This window comes from Stomoxys calcitrans, chromosome 4, assembly GCF_963082655.1.
Source record: "Stomoxys calcitrans chromosome 4, idStoCalc2.1, whole genome shotgun sequence".
NCBI classification, from domain to species: Eukaryota; Metazoa; Arthropoda; class Insecta; order Diptera; family Muscidae; genus Stomoxys; species Stomoxys calcitrans.
Genome location: NC_081555.1, coordinates 164,202,713 through 164,222,346, shown reverse-complemented (window position 1 = coordinate 164,222,346; position 19,634 = coordinate 164,202,713). Strand labels below are relative to the sequence as shown.

At 37.2% G+C, this 19,634-nt stretch overlaps 1 protein-coding gene across 8 annotated transcripts in view; it reads left to right on the top strand.

Annotated features, from left to right (window-relative positions):
- The window catches only part of LOC106088524 (cAMP-specific 3',5'-cyclic phosphodiesterase), a 692,903-nt gene that overhangs the window by 428,885 nt on the left and 244,384 nt on the right, over positions 1-19,634 (top strand). For 2 of the 8 annotated variants that reach the window (XM_059368226.1, XM_013254130.2), the window contains exons 1-2: positions 2,605-2,877; positions 9,326-10,093. The exons of 5 other annotated variants lie outside the window; for them this stretch is intronic. The gene's annotated coding sequence lies outside the window, so the exon portion shown is untranslated. Of the gene's footprint in view, positions 1-2,604; positions 2,878-8,502; positions 10,094-19,634 lie in introns of those variants that run through there. One more of the 8 variants, XM_013254123.2, reaches the window with a different exon arrangement.

Sequence of the window (19,634 nt, the reverse complement as noted above, 5' to 3'; positions counted from 1 at the left end):
AAACAAGTAAAAGCCCGTTTTTTCGGTCGGGACGAATCTAATATACACTCCACCATATATCGAATTCGAAAAGTTCTTGGAATGACTTTCAAATACATTCCCCCATCTTATGGTGTAGGGTTTATATTTATTTTTATACACACCACCATAGGATAAGGGGTATACTAATCTAGTTATTCCGTTTGTAATACCTCGAGATATTGATCTAAGACCCTAAAAAGTATATATATTCAGGACCTTTTCAACTTTCTGAGTCGATCTAGCTATGTGCATCCGTCCCTCCGTCTGTCGAAATCGTTCTAACATAAAGCTAGCCGCTCGAAATTTCGCGTAAATTCTTCTTATTTATGTAGATCTTAGGTATTTCAAATAGGCCATATTGTTTCAGATTTTGATGTAGTCCCCATATAAACTGATCCCCAGTTTTGAATTCTTGAACCCCTATAAGCAGCAATTTTTCCGATTTACCTAATAGTTGGCACTTATTCTATGACATTCAACATCAGTTCCAAGTATAATCCGAGTCGGACTACAAGCTGATATAAGCCGATAACTGAAATAGCCCCCCGATCTACGGTTTCGAATTCTTGAGTAGCTATTAACCTTATCCGAATTGGCTGAAATTTTGCTCAAAGGCTGAGATGACTTCCAACGTTTGCGACAAGTATGATCCAAAAAGCGACAAGTATGTAACCCCCATATAAAACGATCCGCGGACTTGACTTCTTGAGCCTCTAGAATCCTTTATTTTCAACAGATCTGGCACACAGACTACCTGTATGACTTCCAGCGCTCATTCCAATTTTGATTTTATTCGATATATAAACTGATATAGCTCCCATATAAACCAATTCACGGATTTGACTTCTTGAGTCGGTGGGAGTCTCAATTTTGGCACAAAATTTTTAATGATTTTCAAAATATATGTCAAGTACGATCCGAATCGGTCTATAAACTGATATAGCACCCATATAAACCTATCCCCGCTATCGAATTATTGAGCCACTATAAGCTTCAACCGATTTGTTTGAAATTTGGAACAAAGTCTTCTGATATGACTTCCAACATTTACGACAGGTATGATCCAAATAGGTCTAGAAGCTGATATAACCCCCGTATAAACTTATTCGCGGATTTGACTTCTTGAGCCCTTAGAACCTTTAATATTTACCAGATTTGGCACAACCTTTATGACTTCCAACATGAGTGTCAAGTACGACTTGAATCGGTATATAAACTGATATAACCCCCATATAAACTGATCCCCGGATTTGACTTCTTGAGTCCCCAGAATTTTCAATGCTCACCTAGTTTGGATGAAATTTGAAACAAACATGTATTTAATGACTTTCAATATCCGTGTCAAGTATGATTCCAATCGGTCTTTTTACTTATACAGCTCCCATATAAACCGATCCGCGGATTTGAATTGTTAAACCTCTAGAAACCTCACTCAATACTCGATTTGATGGATTACAAAGTAGTTCAAATACAAACTGACAAGGTGGTTGATACACAAGATTCGACCGGAGCGAACATAGCTCATTTTTACTTTTCTCATTCTACTTTATAATCATCATCGAAATGAGCTTTAGATAATGGTGATGTATTGCCCCAAAAGGGTTTTAATGTCGCAAATCCTTTCCATTTCAACTTGCCTATCCGGCTTTTTAAGCAGCATTTTGTCAGTTTTTCTGTGGGAATAATTGCAAAAAAATTGCAACCCTACTTCACAGCTTTAGTGGTGACCACTTGCAATTGTTTTGTTTACATTTAAATGTTTAATGAACTATATAAAAGAGTTTTTCTTTTAAATCTGCTCGCTCTCTATGTGTTGCTCATACTGGGACTCTCTGTCTCTCGCCTAACTGTTAGGCTATTTGTTTATATTCGGGAAGACCAGAGACCAAATGGAACCACAACGAATGCCGACGAAATGTTTCGCAAAACTTTGGCGCTCTGCTGCTCTGTGGCTGGCGCTGGGGTGCTGTTTATGGCATTGGGTGTATACATGTTTAGTTACCCTTCCCTTAACACACTTGGTGACATGTTCGGCAGCAGCAGCAGATGTTGCGGCGGCCACTGCTGTTGCAGTGTTATTGTTGGGTGGCCGATTTTACCCCATTTCGTTTTAAGCTCTTTTGGGTTGTTTGTATGTTTCGGCCGGCAGCACTTCCCCCCCAAAGATTTTCATAATCACTCTCACTCTCATATTTGGGGTTTTTTGTTCCCTCTCTCTCTCTCTCTCTCTCTCGGGCAGTGTTGTGTTTTCATAACTTCGTCGAGCGGTTCGTGATTTTTCAACGTTGTTTTTTCTTCTTCTTTACGTTTCGTTTCTTCTTCTGTGTTGTGTGTGCTTTGTGTGCTGCAATGCCTTCTGTGTCTCGTCTCTCGTCTAGCAAAAAATGAAACTCACATTACCTACAAAAATTTAGTTAAAAGTGATTAAATAATGATTTAGCTGAGAAGGAAAATTACTAATAAATCAGCCATAAAAGTGCAGACAAAAATATTTACGAAATTACCCCCAAAAATATGGAAGCAATTGTTTAGCAAAAAGAAAAACCACTTGAATTGCCGTCGTGCCGTCTAAAAGGAAAAATAAAAAATAAGAAATAAAAGTGTCCAGCAACAGTGTTGTGAGAAGCCTCTATAAAGAAGACATATGAAAAGAACGGAATAGAACGGTTTGTCGGTCGGTCGGTCGGTCGTTCGTGCGGTCATACAACGAGAAGAGGAAGAAACAGCGGAACCCTATCAAGCAAAAAACTAAGAAGAAGAAGAAGAACAATCGCGTATGAAAACGATGTGATAAGTTATTAAAAAAAAAATAACAATAAACCAAAAAAACAAGTGAAAACTGCGCTTCCTTAAGGGGTAATGGCCACTTTTTAGCAATTCCCCTTTAAAACACACAAATGTGCAAATTACTTAATTTCTTTTAAATGCATAAAGTTTATTCTACTCCTAGCCTTCTTCCACAGCTGTGCCTGCCTCGTAATAAAACTCTGGACATTTTAATTAGCTTATCCCAAAAAGCTTTACAAAGTTTTTGTTGCTAAATCCTATCTCTATAAATTCGCAGCGAAATTCAAATGAAATCTAAAACTTAATTACCCAATAACCCTTAGCCCTCATTCCCTGCTCTAATATCGCGTAAATCTCAAGCCTCTTTTAGCTTTTAGTGTTCTCCTTTGCCTATTCCCCCACAGCCTGAGGTGGATAGGTACTAGGCGTGAGGAAACACTAGTTTACAAATTTGGTGTTGTTTGCGTGGGGCGCGTGCCATGGCAATGTTGTACTTCTTTTTTTTGCCGCTAGGTATATAAGTAGGTATTTATAACCTATGGAATTTGTTTATTTTTGAATTGTTATCGTTTGCGTCATTTTTTCTGTGCAAAACTGGACAGAATAAAAAAAATTCTCTTATCGACATCTAAATGGCATAGCCATCAACTGCGACGAAATTCTTATGGGAAGTTTTGTTTGATAAGATACAGTGGTCCAGAATAGGAGTTTTAAATGTTTCAAATTTTAACAAACTTGTTGAATGAGTGTGCTGGAATTTGATCAGACTTGAGGGTGTTGCTTAAAAGTGAGTGTTTTGATAATGAAGGATGGCTAGTAAAACTATGCTCTTTAGTCACCATATTCACCTCAACACACCATTAAGGCCTAAGGGTTACCTACATTGTCAATAAGGCTTTTCATATTGAAAAAGTGTTTCAAGAAGTCGGCTCATAATAGCAATTTCTGTGAAATGTAGCAAAAAATGGGCAAAGTTCGGCCGGGACGATTCTTGGGAACCCACAACCAAGTATACTCTACGTACCAAATTTCTTACAAACAGGCAAAAATTGAGCTCCTAGGGGCCTTAGAAGACAAGTCTTGAGATTAGTTTCTATCGCAGCTATTGGGTTGCCCAAAAAGTAATTGCGGATTTTTCATATAGTCGGTGTTGACAAATTTTTTCACAGCTTGTGACTCTGAATTGCATTCTTTCTTTTGTCAGTTATCAGCCGTTACTTTTACCTTGCTTTAGAAAAAAAGTGTAAAAAAAGCATATTTGATTAAAGTTCATTCTAAGTTTTATTAAAAATGCATTTACTTTCTTTTAAAAAATCCGCAAATACTTTTTGGGCAACCAATATATCAAGTAATAGGCCGATTTGGACCATACTTGGTACGGGTATTGAAAGTCGTAAAAGAAAAATTTCAGCCAATTCAGAAAAGAATTGCATCTTATAGGGGCTCAAAATGTCAAATCGGGAGATTGGTTTATTTGGGAGCCATATCAGGTTAAAAACGGAGTTGGACCATACTTACCACGTATATTGGAAGTCATAATAAAACACTCTGTGCAAAATTTTAGACAAATCGAACAAGTATTAAGGATTCTACGAGCTCAAGAAGACAAATCGAAGGACAAAATCTGAGGCGATATGGCCCATTTCTCATCCCCAAAGATCTACATCATTAAGAAGAATCTGTTATAAATCTCTATATTAAAGACTGCTATAGTGTTTTCAACAGACAGACGAACATAAATAATTCGACTTCGAACTTCAAGACGATCGCAGAACAAGTTTTGAAGTGTTACAAACGGAATGACTAAATTTGTTTCCACTATTATCGCATTAGAAACTGTTTACGGTATTGTTGTATAGTTCTTGAACGAACTAGTTCTATTAAACGAATCACTTAAGTAAACAAATTGCTAGTGGGATTAGTGAGGTGTTACATAGTTGATTTATCCTCCCAACGTCTTTGATTCCCCTCTGAACGTTCCATTAAGAGATAGTGGAGATACTCGTATCAATAAATGCTCAACGATTCCTGTTCAATGACAAGACACCACTTTTTTTTCAGAACCCGAACAGTATGCCGCATGGCGACACCACTTGGTGGAGAAGTTTTTAGCACGGACTTGCTACATGGTAAAAATTAAATTGCCCTTCCAACGGTTTACAGTTTCGAAATTCAGTAGAATAGTAGTCAGTGGTATGAATTGCCGAAAAAATACAACTGAACCAGTTCCAAGCACTTGGTTCTTTTCGTTCCACAGCTCAGTAATCCCATACCTTAATTTACATTCTTTACTAGTTTGCCGCTCATTTGTTGTCTAATGTGCGATTGGGTGGCACATTGGGGGCGAATTTGAAATTTTACCAATGTGGCCATTTCATGTAGGTCCAATGAAGGTATATGGCTCTGGTTATTGATTTTTTACTCGCAGCAACAGTTGTAATGTGAAAGGTTGACAAAAAACAGGGAAAAACTGCTTACTTACCCCGCTAAACCTGTGAACTTAATGAACATTCTAGTGTAGTGAGCTAAAACTACTAGTGAACTAACTGAACGAACTAGATCCATCAGCAAGTAAGTAAAAATGCAATTTTGGCCATGAAAATTCTATTAAGAAACACATAAGAACGAGTGCTGTCTGAGTTAAGGCTCAATAATAAGAAATTACGTTTTAAGAGCAGAGTCTGAACGACGAGCTGGAGTACGACACATCTTTTAGGAAAAGTTTTTACATGGCTTCTATGTATGACATAGTACTTCACAAAAGTCGCCAGCATTAAGAGAGGAAAACCACCACTGGACAATTTTTTCTGATGTTCTCAACAGGATTCAAACTCCGAATTGAGTGCAGACAAGAACAAAAACAGCTTACTGATCTGTTGAACTAGCTTAATGCATTTGCTCAGTTATCTAAAGTAGGCCTTAAAAAGAGAAGAAAAGAGACATAAATAGTTCAGTGAACAAAAAGAAATGAACTATGTAGCTCAGTAAAAGGAAATAAGCCGAAATGAGTGACCGTTTGAACAGAAAAGCATACTAAACTAGTGAACTAACTCAACAAACTACTTCAGTAAACTGAAGTTGGATAAAAACTGAACGATCTTAAAAAGTGTACCAACTTATTCAATAATTTTGGGAAAACAGGCTTCGACCTCGTTTATATCTGTTCCATAATTTTCAATTTTCTGTCTTATCTTGCATCATGACTTCCCATAAACCTCATTTTTACACGACATGTTGCTAATGATAGTACTGATACCATGGTGGCAACATTGTTTACTATTATAGTACAATAAGACTCCCTGTAGAACTCTCCGTACTTCAGAGGAAACTATGGATTTTAACACGCTTTTCCTTGGGTGTATAATGTCCTGCCTTTGGGCAGCATTACTCCCTTTACAAGGCATATCGTTAAGAACCTAAGAATAAATACCCTACAGTACCTTGAATACCGCAGGGGAAGCTTAATATGGATTTCTACAGGCTCTTTTTATAGTGTAGGTAGTAGTTTCTGGTTATCGCACATCACTGATATCAGTACAAGAAGGTGCAATTGAGATCACTTTAATAGCTAATAGCCCTGGTCGTAGCATTGATATCTTAGGAATAATTTTTGTTACTTAAGTGCGGATAATGCAGCGTTCCAAACATGTTTTTTGGAAAGATGATTACAAACCTGATGCTCGATGTATTTTTGCTAACTGGTGTTCAAGATAGCAGGCCAGGTGATACTAAGCAGAGTCGATCAGTGTCCACCATGAAGAAGATACCAGAAGTGGTCAAAGTTTCGCTTTGTTAATGCATTAAGTCTAACACCATCCTCCCATGGTGCCCCCTATATATATAATTATAGATCATTCACTTGTCAGTTAAGTTAAAGATCTTGTTGTCTACGTAGCACAAAGCGGCTCTATAATCATTTGCGACAGTTTATGCATAGTTTATTTTTAAGAAACTACTGGCATGATTAATGGGCAACCGTTCGAATAATGTCATGGACATTCTTGTTATAGATTAGCAGCTTTAAGGCTAAGGAATAGACTGATCAAATTAAATCATTTTCCTCCATACAATTTAACATAAATAATGTTAACATTTTATTTGTAAACTAGTGCTTTTAGTCTGTTTTATTATCCCAATTTCATAGCCTCTTGCATATCCCCTTTAGACCCGCCTTGTGGCCTCGAAAATAAAACTCGTTAAACAACAACAATTTCTACTTTTCGTCAAGTCCTTTTTTATGTTTATATATGTTCGAATCTGCGTCCGTGTGTATGTCTATATGAGTTTGTGTGTGTGTGTGTGTGTTTGCTATGGTGTTGTAATGTTTGCAATGAAATACACACAGTGTATAAAATTTTGTATTATGTTGCCAGGAAAACAACATCCATCTCAAAAAAGAGGACAGTGAGTGGCAGCACTGACATCAAATTTCCGCGTAGCACCCACAATACCACACCACACTACAATTGTTAGCCAACGACAACGACTACACCACCACCACCAACAACAACAGCAGCTATAGCAACAATAACATGGGGATGGCGACAGCAACAAATCTAATAAACATAACATCGACATCGATTCTTTGTCGATAATACCTCCCCAAAAATATAAGAAAATTGTGTGTAAAGTACAAAACCAAAAACAAATCTACCAAAAATAAAAAAATAATACCGTCCTTACCCTATCCCCCTTCAACGCTTCACCAAAAAAAGCGAAAGTTCTTTTTTTTAGATGCTGCTGCTCCAATTCTCTTTGCCTTTGGCCACATCGACAAAGGTGGGCACCCTCTCTGGCTATTGAAACATATCACAGCAGCATTATCAATCGCCAGCAACATCCTGCTCTTGTGTGTCTGTATGCAAAACAACTTTGCTGGAAACATCAAAGCGAACAACAACAACAACATAGTACTACAAAAGAATCACCACCAACACGGCAGCGAGCATTGGGTGGAAAAAAATCAAAATTGATCTCACCACCCCCTTTGGATAAACCAATTCACAGCAGCAACCATATACACACCACCCACATCAAGTGTAAAGTAGATTCGTAAGGCATTTGTTGTTGGGTGTATTTAGATTCACCTCTCTTGCCTCATCACTCTCATTCACTTCTCTGATGTTCGTTCTCGATACAAAGAAAGCAGCAGCACAAGACCAAACCAAAAAAAAATACATAAAAATAAGAAGAGGCAATGCGAATGTTGATTTCGAGTGGTGCGGTGTGCTATGGCTATAGTGGGTGGTTGTGAGTGCGTGCATGCGAGGGCTTAAAATTTAGTCTTAGTGCAGTGTTGCCATTTTTTGGGTAACCTCATCCTCAAATAGATAACAAAAAAAAAAAAAAATAGAAAAACTAAATAAAATAAAAAATAAAGTAAATTAAATTTAAATAAAATAAAATAAAATAAAATGAAATAAAATAAAGTAAAATAAAATAAAATAAAATAAAATAAAATAAAATAAAATAAAATAAAATAAAATAAAATAAAATAAAATAAAATAAAATAAAATAAAATAAAATAAAATAAAATAAAATAAAATAAAATAAAATAAAATAAAATGAAATAAAATAAAATAAAATAAAATAAAATAAAATAAAATACAATAAAAAAAAATAAAATAAAATAAAATAAATTAAAATAAAATAAAATAAAATAAAATAAAATAAAATAAATTAAAATAAAATAAAAAAAATTTCAGTTTGACCCAATCTCCACTTTACCCTGTGGCGACACTGCCTTAGTTATTGTTAGCGTTGATCTTACACTCAAAGGCCTTTCGTTGTCTCCATATCCCTACCATTGTGTCCCCCTAACAATGAAGTCCATGCATGATATCTGCAAAATTTGGTATGCTTTCTAGAAAAAGAAAAAAATCCTAAAACACTTTCTTTTTCAGTTTGACCCAGTCTTTGATTTATCCTATGGCAACACTTCCTTAGTTTTTTGTCAACGTTTATTTTTTACTCAATAGCCTTTCGTCGTCCCTATATCTCTACCATGTTGTCCCCTTAGCAAAGAAGTTCAAGTATGATATCTGGGAAATCTGTTTTGCTTTCTAGCGTCGTGCATGTTGCGGGTATTGTTATGTTTTACACCTTTGTTCTTTGTTAAAGAGAATCCCCAACAACAAATCTCCCCCACCCTATTAACAAACCAAACAGAGCGTTGTAGTTTGTGTTTTTTCTTCCTTAAACGACAATTAAAGCATTTCTCCCTCCATCCACTGGCTTATGCAAGTGCAAAGACGAGAAGAATAACGAAGTGGATGGATGGCTGGCTGGCTGGCTGCGGGCTGTAAAGAAAAACAAAACTCGCACACATAATTTGTGCAGCCAGTCGTACGTTAAAACACGTAAACGCAAATCAAATCAAATTAAATTGAATTTTCACCTTTTTTTCCTCTCTGGTACATACAACGTTTTTCATTTACGTACTAAATAAACGTCGTCCAACGATGACGATGAACAACCATAACAACAACAATGACTATAATAACAAATGTATAAACAGACAGAGGCTAACAGAACGAAAGAAAGCTTGCTTAAGCTTCAATGAAAAACATCAGCAGCAGCAACAACAGCAGCTGTAGTAGGCAACAGAAGCAGCAGCTACAGCCGCCACAGCAATAACAACAACTTGGCCATCGAACATGCAAAAGTAGTGAAAAATTATCTCTCAAGCGACGAGGCACGCGACGCGAATGAAAACAGGGCTCTAGCTCTCGCAAGCTAGCACCGCAATTATCATCTACACCATCATCATTATTATTATCATCTTTATCTCCAATAAAGCTTGTAAATCAAAAGCAACAACATCAACAACAATAGCAAATACCTACAAATCAAAACGAACAAAACAAAAAATTTAACACAAAACAATCAAAGAAAATGTTCATCCACACAAATTGGAAATGAACAACAACACGCAGTACAACACGGTTGTGAAAATCTAAACACTAGCAACAACAATAACAACAAAAATACAAATTCATAGAAAGTGAATGAAAAATTGTCTCCTGTTTTTTTTTTAACGAAGATCAAATCTCTGCGATAACTAATTACGTGGCTGTAATCAGTGAGTTACTGTTAAGAGAGAAGAAACAAAAAGAAGAGCAGATAATTGTTGTGTACCTACTACCACCCTACACTACACCTCACCCAAAGTACATATCGTGAATTTATTGTTGTCGTCTCATTTCATTCAAAATAAGCACCAACAACCAAATTAGACTTTTCGCAAACTCAACTCAGTAGCTGTGCAGAATATCTTCTAAATGTGGTATGTTGACATTTTGATCTTAAGATTTTTTAATGCATTTTCTTGGGAGGGATTAATTCATCTCATTCTTTTTCGGTATTTTCTTTATGAAAATTTCCCTTCCAGCAGTTGTGGTTGTACGATTAAATATTTTAGCAACCAGTGTAACCTATTGCCTTGCATTTGGGGGTCTTGTGATCTTATCATTATAGCTATTGTGAATGAATGTCTTGTGTAATTATTAAAGGTCGTTCACACTAAACGATCATATTGGAATTTATGATATATAATTATGAAATAATTGCAAATGTTAAAACATCTTTAAATATAAGCTTTCACACCTACTTGCTCCATTCAATCCAACTCTACCCTTCTTTTAAATAAGGCGTATGAGTTTTTAATTATTCTTAATAACACACTCTTAAAGGTAACCATGGAACAATGTGTGAAAAGAGATCATCCGATAAGCTGTCTCGAATGCGGCAATGATAGCGTATTTAGGGCATTAGTTAATGCGACGTTTTGGAACATTTCCTATGTCCTATATCCTTAAGGTGGAAATACGAAACCAGACATGACCTAATTTAGGGGCACAAAATCGACAAATATCTTTTCTTTTCGGATTTAGAGTGCCCAACAAATCGGTTATCGTCTATAGTAGTATAGAGCGGATTTGAATTCTCACCCTCTTGTCAACCTAAACATGTCTTAGCTATCAACACCCTACAAGGGACACCAAGCTTAGACATGGATTGCAATACCTTTGATCTTTACCCGAGTGCCTGCCCGGTGTATGTAACCCAGTGGTACTTATCACAATGCACTAAAATAGTGTAAGCGAGTCCGCTTAGAAAATAGACTGCCACTCTTACCTAAGCCAGTAGTCCTTCATCCTGTTTTATTGACGACAATAAGATAAGTTTCAGAAACAATATTGCCTACATCGGCGGAAAACCATTTACCCCGGACATCAGATAACCAATTTTTCGATCGTCTCCCCATCATTACGCGGGTTTCCCATATGCACAGTCATATGACCTACCGCACAATACCCGGTTATTACTCCCAGTCACCTTCTTCTTATTCAAAGTCAGCAGTTGCTTCCGACGTCTGGGTTAGAAGTGTTCCAAATGTTCGGCATACATATACAGATTCTCACCTCGCCAACGACTCCGCACTGGCCATCCACTATAAGTAGTTCCATAAATGGCATGCGTGCAAGGTCGACAACCGGTTCGCTCGCAGTGGAGGACCCCTTTCGGGCATAATCATCCGCTTTCTCATTTCGCGGAATACAATCATGTCCGGGAACCCAAGTTAGCGGTATATCACGAGCCCGAAGTTAACTTAGGGTGTAAGAATTATCAGGAAGACGCGAACGGTTTAAATGTTAATACAACACTGATTTAATTTATTGAAAAATTCCTTACATTCTATTTTTACAAATATTACTAGACTACTTATCCCATAAAGGAATGCTTATTTATAATTAAAAAATCACACATTATTTGCGACAGCCATAACACACACTTTGTTTATGGCAGCCATAAAATGTTACTAATATTTACTTAACTTAAACAAATAAACCACACAATAGCCACAAAATCGTTATCTAGTGCACGAAAGATGCTGTACGAATCAATTTTGAGCAGATGGATTTCAAACACGTGAAATGTTTGAAATCCATCTGCGCACTTCTACCTCACTGTCTTTGAATCCGAGGTCTTCACCGGTAGACTAGAGTACCGAGCCTGACTTCATCTGTAGTTCCAAATGGCTCCAGCATCCACTTCTCTTCCCTTGGAAAGAGCCTCCATCGCAAGGGCATATGTGAAGACCGGGGTCGAGGTCTTATCCTTCCCAAAAACAAAGCATCCATCTCCCACTCCTTACATCCGGTATAGCAAATTCTGAATATCCATCCCGAATCGGTCTTGGTGCCAGATATCTATTTTATCTAGAATAGAATTGTGGCCGTCTCTGTTCTCCTTCGGCATGCCGAGTTTCCTCAGCCTAAGCACAACCATGGCCGAATAAAGACTTTAATAGGTTGCTTGTTTAGCATAACATCAAACCTTTCTGCGATGTGAAACTTAACGCTCCCATGTTTCCACCATAGATGTTTGCAACGTCTGAAGCTCCTTTTTATGAGCTTTGTACCTTTTGAAACTCCCCGGCACTGCACTGGTCTCACAATGGAAGTGAAAATCCAGTAAATCATCATCGGGCAAACTCTCTGTTTCCTTATCAAAATCCTATTGCAGAAGTACAATGCTCGCATCGCATTACGACCTCTTTCCTTTGTATTCCTTTCATAGGACTGGTTAAAATAGACCACTTGGCCTACATATTTTTTCTTCTTTAACAACTGCAGAACTCAAAATGGAAGTCTTAAATCCGGTATCCTATATCTGCGAGTGAATAGCACCAGCTTCGTCTTCCTTGGATTAGCTTAGCTTAACCCATTTCTCGTAGCCCATCTCGATAGTCTCTTTAGTGACCTTCCCTTGATCACGCTGATTGTCGACAGAAACATGCCCAGTTTCGCTCTTGCAAGTATCGTTCTTTTTCTCTTAGGTATTTTCAAGGATATGTCGCAAAGTAATTATCTGAAATGTATCCTGTAGGTAATGGGAATGAGATTTACTCCTCTACCGGGATTCTAGTCGGACATGTGATCTTCTAGCCATATCGTAAAGACGAGCTGATACATACGCTTTATAAGAGTAGTAATCTTACTCTTTCAATCTCTGTAAATTCTTTATTGTAACTTGGCAATATTGTTGCCAAGGTTCTTTTGCTCTTTTGTCAACGTCAGCCGAGGAAACAACATAACATCAAAGGTAGGTGAAAATAAAATACTCGTCTCGAAAAACATTACTTGGTCTTTCACTTGTTTTCCCACCCCCTCTCTAGTTCAAAAGCAATCATTTCCTACATTGACCGTTAGGATTTGTAGTAGATTTGCACCGCTTCCGGTAAATGAAAGTTCCCACTCAACTGTCTTCTAATACCATTGTGAATTATTTTCTTAGTCACAATGGCAATAATGAAGTCCATCTTTTCAATGAACCGAGTTAAATTTGGTACACTCCTTTTGAATGGATTGCGACTATTTTGTTGTCTGGTGTTTTCGATATTCCACTTCAAATCTTTCTTACAATAGCCTTCATCTCCATACAAATAATCTCAACCGAAATAATGGCAGCAGTGCCTCGCACTCGACTTCAAGGTTCATCTCAGGTATCCGATCAGAAACCTCTTCTCTTCCTTCCAGGTCTCTTATCGTCGCCTCGATTATACAGAGATGGTTAAGCGTCAAAGTTAAACACTGTTAAAATTTTGGGCGATGCTTTTGGGGGATTTCTTTTTACAGAGTTGCATTTTTAATGCGCGCCAGGATGCACTTAGAAGGTGAAATCATGCGAACAGCTGAGTAAAATTTTTTTTATATTTGATTTGATTTTCCTGTAAATCTAAATGTCAAAGGCTGGATAACACAGCTGTGATTTTTTCTAAAATCTTAAAAAGATGGTCTATTTCATACGATATTCCACACATTGGTAACAAAACAGCGTTATAATAATGCAAGTATAAATAAAAAAACACACGTGTAAAAGATAAGTTGTAAAACAAAGTTTATATCAAAAACCACTTTGACATTTAAATTTACAGCATTTGCCACTCAAGGTAGTTTCGTTGGGGGTAGATTTTTGTTGTTCTGCTAATGACGCTACCACGTGCGTGCACATAGTATTTAACTCCACCTTAAATCGAAATTAGTAGGAACAATAGTTTGCCGACGTATATCGAGGCATTACTGTACCAAACTTTTTGGCACTGCATTCAGGTGACAATAACATAAAGTATGCTTGCCCCAAGTAAAGTAACATCAACACCACCACAAAATAAATGGTGCCCAATCTCCCAGTCACATCCCAACTACCATGCACATTCAATGATGGTCCACAAGCCTCATTGATCACTGAACCATCGAAACAGACGGACTGATATGTAGACTGCACTAGCATTAACTAAACTGAAATGTTTGTTAAAACATTTATGCTGCTTGCGAATTTGTTAATTGAAAAAATGAAATTTTCAACTTCCATCGAAGCGGACAAGCAGAAGTCAGAGCAGAGAAAAACAAGCAATTTATAAAACTAGTCAATTCAGTCGTTAATTACTAGTTCTTGTCTATTAATCTGTCTCGAACGGCAACCGTAGGGGTTTCTATGATGATTGAGATCAGCTGAGGTGAAATAGGGGGCTTTATTTACGCATGAACGAAAACCCACTGAAATTGAGATTGGCAAACACATACAACAAACCAAAAAAAAAAAACACTGTTTAAATGCTAACAAATTACCATAAATCAATGGAAATTGTAGCAAAAAATATTCGCATAAATAAAACTTGGAGCTAGCTATGAAATAAACAAAACTTTGCATTTACGCAAACATGCGTTTCGCAAAGTTTGGATGAAATGCCTCCGCAAAGTGGAACATTGAAATTTTATTGGAAATTGTTGGTTATTATGAAATGGTATGTCATTAGAGACATGAAATTTTCTAAGACTACTTGCCTACATTCATCCCCTATAAATCGACCTCTTACTACCTGTCTCACTAAATTTGTGTCACTGAAAATGAGCGATTTTCGTTTTCTTTTATGTCAAAACCAGCTGATTTCATAATGAAAAAGCAAATGCTTGAGTCAGTCGAGTCGCTTACTTGAGTAAATGGGAGATACATTTAATTCTAGAGATGAGCAACTTCCCAATAAACTCCCACACATTCGATATTTGTCTTTGGGAATTTTTGTGGGTATTTAGTTAGAAGTTGCACATTTTTATTAAAAATAACTTCTTGAGCACCCATAGGAAAAAATTCTTATCCGTAAGTATTAAACAAGTATGGCATTTCTTGTTTTGACTTCCCATTAAACTTTGGTAAAGGGAAACCTTGGAAACAAATTTGTACAAATGATTTGGATGGTTCTGTCCAACCGAACCGAACCGAACTCGTTTTATACCCTCCACCATAGGACTAACTTTCAAAGGAGTAAAACTAGCCGCTTGAAATTTTGCACAAATACTTCTTCTTGGTGTAGGTCGGTTGGGATTGTAAATGGGCCAAATCGGTCCATGTTTTGATATAGCTGCCATATAAACCGATCTTGGGTCTTGACTCCTTGAGCCTCTAGAGGACGCGATTCTCGTTCGATTTGACTTAAATTTTGCACGTGGTGTTTTGGTATAACTTCCAACAACTGCGCTAAGTATGGTTCAAATCGGTCCATTCGTTGATATAGCTGCCACATAAACCGATCTTGGGTCTTGACTTCTTGAGCCTCTAGAGGGCGCAATTCTCATCCGATTTGAATGAAATTTTGCACGTGGTGTTTTGTTACCGTTTTCAACAATTTTGTTAAGTATGATTCAAATCGGTTCATAATTTGGTATAGCTGTCATATAAACAGATCTTGGATCTTGACTTCTTGAGCCTCTAGAGGGCGCAATTTTCATCCGATTTGACTGAAATTTTGCATGTGGTGTTTTGGTATTAGCAGCAATTGTGCTAAGTATAATTCAAATCAGTTCATAATTTGGTATAGCTGTCATATAAACCAATCTTGGGTCTGACTTATTCAGCCCCTAGAGGGCGCAATTCTCGTCCGATTTGACTGAAATTTTGCACGTAGTGTTTTGGTATCTATTTCGACAACTGTGTTTAGTATGATTCAAATCGGTTCATAATTTGGTATAAACCGATCTTGGATCATGATTTCTTGAGCCAATAGAGCGCGCATTTCTCATCCGATTTGGCTGAAATTCCGCATGAGGGGTTTTGTTATGACTTTCAATAACGGTGCTAAGTATGGCGCATATCGGTACATAACCTGATATAGCTGCCATATAAACCGATCTGGGATCTTGACTTCTTCTCATTCAACTTAGAAGAAATTTTGTACAACGGCTTCTCTCATGACCTTCAATATACGTGTCTAATATGGTCTGAATCGATCAATAGCTTGATACAGCTCCCATATAAACCGATTTCCCGATTTTGCTTCTTGAGCCCCTACAAGGCGCAATTCTTATCCGAATGAACTGAAATATTACACAATCACTTCTACAATGTTTAGCATTCATGTATGGACGGAATCGGACTATAACATGATATAGCTCCAAAGCATAACAGTTCTTATTCAGAATTCTTTGTTTGCCTTAAAAAAGATACTGCGCATAGAACTAGAAAAATGCGATCCATGGTGTTGGGTATAGAAGAATCGGCCCGGCCGAACTTAGCACGCTCTTGCTTGTTTTATATTTACTTTTTCATTTTATCAAACAATCCATTTCTATAATCAAACATTGAACTCTTTCTTTTACTCATCGACAATGCCGCCTCTTCTATGAAATTCGTTCTAATTTAAGATTCGATGTGACCAACCTCACATAACGCTATTTTCACAATCTCTTTAGTTATCGTCGAGTCCATATGCATGCATGCATGCAAAACAATCTGAACTTGTTTTGCAAAAGCAAAAAAGAAAAGTAAAACGAATATTCAACCACATACATTTAGTAATTACGCAAAAAAAAGTTATAAACAAATGTTTATGCGAATTTATGTGCCTTGCATATGACCGCAACTACTGAATGCCGTAACGCAAACGCAACAACGACGACTCTCACATGTTCACATGTCTGTGGTATGGTGGGCAATGACGTTGAGATGGCGATGAAAAATCCATCCAATAGCAAAGGTTTTTTTTCTTTCCTTTTTTTGTTTTTTTTTTTCTATTTGCCTAAAACTGATGTTAATTAAAAGTGATGAATATTTTATTAGAATTTGTTGTGCATGTGCATGTCAGCGACTATAAAGATGTCTATGGAGAATAACCAAAAATTTGGATTTCATTGGAATGAGTGGGAGGGAGAGTGGGGGAAACAAGGAGAGGGAGGTGTTGTTGGATTTTAAATTCAAAGACATCAAAAAGTTGTTAGAAAATATTTTTAATCGGCTTATCAATGTCCATAACGATATGTTGAAAATTTAACATAAAAAAGCAAAAGTTGGGTCATATTTGGGTACTTTTTCGATCCATGCATTTGGCAGTCTAAATACCCCTCTTTGGTGGGGGCAGAGCCTTTTTAGAATTATTGGCATTCTAGAGGTCAATTGTTTGATTTCACTTCCTAAAGGTGATATTAAACAATATGTTTTCTCATATGTACTTTCAAATGTGGCAACTCTGAAAGTTGTGAGTATGTACAGCAATCATGGGATTCCGACGATTCAACGCCTCAGATGTTGTTGTAACAGTATGCTGTGCTTTAGAGTCTAAACCCATCCAAAGAATCAAATTCAAACAATCGCTAGCAGCGAAACCAAATAAGAGTCGCGGAGTCTGGAGCTGGGTTGCCAGATTAATTTGGAAAAAATAAGCACTCTTCAAGAAAAAAAACTGCATTTTCGGCACTTTAACAATTTGAACATCTGGGCCCAGAGCGTTGGATGAATCTTCGCTGCGGTTGACATTTTTAACTTGCCAGTACCGGTACTTAAGTTACAATGCTTCAAGCGTCTTAGTCATCTTATTTATTTCCCGACCACTCTATCGATTTCCGATTCAGTTCCGTCATGCTCGTCTGCGTGTTAAGCTTTTGCACATAGGACATTCCACAGGCAGGCGTCAAGCGATTGGCTCCATCCTTAATTATTTTTCTCAGCAGTAGGTACATCTAAGGGCGTAGGTAGCTCATTCAGTCCTCGATTGGTGTATTCTCTGAAACCATCCCAATCGGCTTTCTTCTGATTTATAAACGTTGGACGATTCCGCGACTTTATTCAATTCCGCGATTTGGTTCGCTTCCACGATTTGATTCAATTTCATGTTTATATTCAATTCTTTTCGCTGTAGTGATTTTATTTGCTTTCGCAATTTTATTATCGCCTTAGGATTTCAACCTCTTCCGCGATTTTATTCACTGCCGTGTTTTCATTTGTTTCCACGATTTTGTATTTTTCGAGATTTTATTCGCTGCTTTAAATTCACTCGCTTTTACGTCTGTATTCCCTTATTCGATGTCTGACGCTTTAATGATTTTATGCCTTTCCTTTGTTCCTCTACCACGATTAATGACGCTTCCGCCAATTTGGACTCTTTCGTTACATTATTCGCTTTACTTTTTTATGCACGTTTTGACTCAATTTCGAGCTTTCATTCGCTGATACTGCTGGTGATATTTTTATGTACCTATTTTTTTGGTTTTATTCGCTTTTGCGAATTTAAACGCTTCCTCACTTTTTGATTCTTCCTTGTTTTATGAATCTTCCGCGATTTTACCAACTTTCGCGATTTATTCCATTTCGTTATATTATTCACTGCCAAGATTTGATTTGCTTCCTCGATTCCAAACGCTTTCTGTGATTTATTTCGCATTCTTCGAATTTTGACGCTTCTGCGCTTTTTGAAACTCTGGAGATTATATCAAACTCCGAGGGTTTCTTCGCTACCGAGATTTTATTTGCTTCCGCGTTGTAGTTCGCTTTTGCGATTTTTGCCTTTTGATCTTCCCAATTTTATTCGCTTTTACGATTTTATTCCGTGATTTCATTCACATTTTTATTCGCTTCTGCGATTTTATGAATTTTTAGGAGGACACCGTAGCGCACAGGTTAGAATGCCCGCCTTTGTCGCTGAACGCCTGGGTTCGAATCCTGGCGAAAACATCAGAAAAAAATTTTCAGCGTTGGTTTTTTCCTCTCAACCCTCCGGGGGATGAAAAGGTCCCTGGGGACCTTATTCATTGATGTCTAAAAAAATGCGTTTTAATAGAAAATTCCATTCAAAAAGTATAAGGTCCCTGCAAAGAGGTGTAGCTGTGCGGCACGCCGTTCGGACTGGGATATGTAGAGAGGAAGCCCCTAATCATTAACTTAAAACTCGAATTGGACAGCACTCCTTGATATGTGAGAAGTTTGCTCATGTTCCTTATGGAATGTTCATTGGCAAATGCATTTGCCATGCGATTTTATGCATCTTCGTTATTTTATTCGTTTCTTACTTCTAACTCTTCCGCGATTTTATTTTCTTCTGCACTTGTATAAGTTTCCATGATGTTTTTCATTTTATGATGTTATTCGCTTTGACTATTTAACCCGCTTTTACGTTTTATACTCTTCAGCGATTTGTTCTCTCTTGTTCACTTTCCGATTTCTACGCCAGCAATATTCATTAGTTCGCACCTTGCGAATTCGTACTTTTCAGCGATAAAAATCAATTTGCCATTTGATCTCCGTCGTAGTTTGGTAACCATCCTCCAAAGGCGTCCCATTCTTGAAATCCACATTATCATTGCTCTGCTTCCGTTACACCCTATGATTTATTTATAACAAAATTATTTTCTGCTTATACAAATGTATTTGCGTTCGCTTATTATGTGTGTTATAGATGTGAACATTTTTATGAAATTCTGTTCATGCAGCAGCCAAACCCATGTTTGCCACAAAAGTTACCCAGCAAACCAAACCAACAAACAGTGACGACCAAA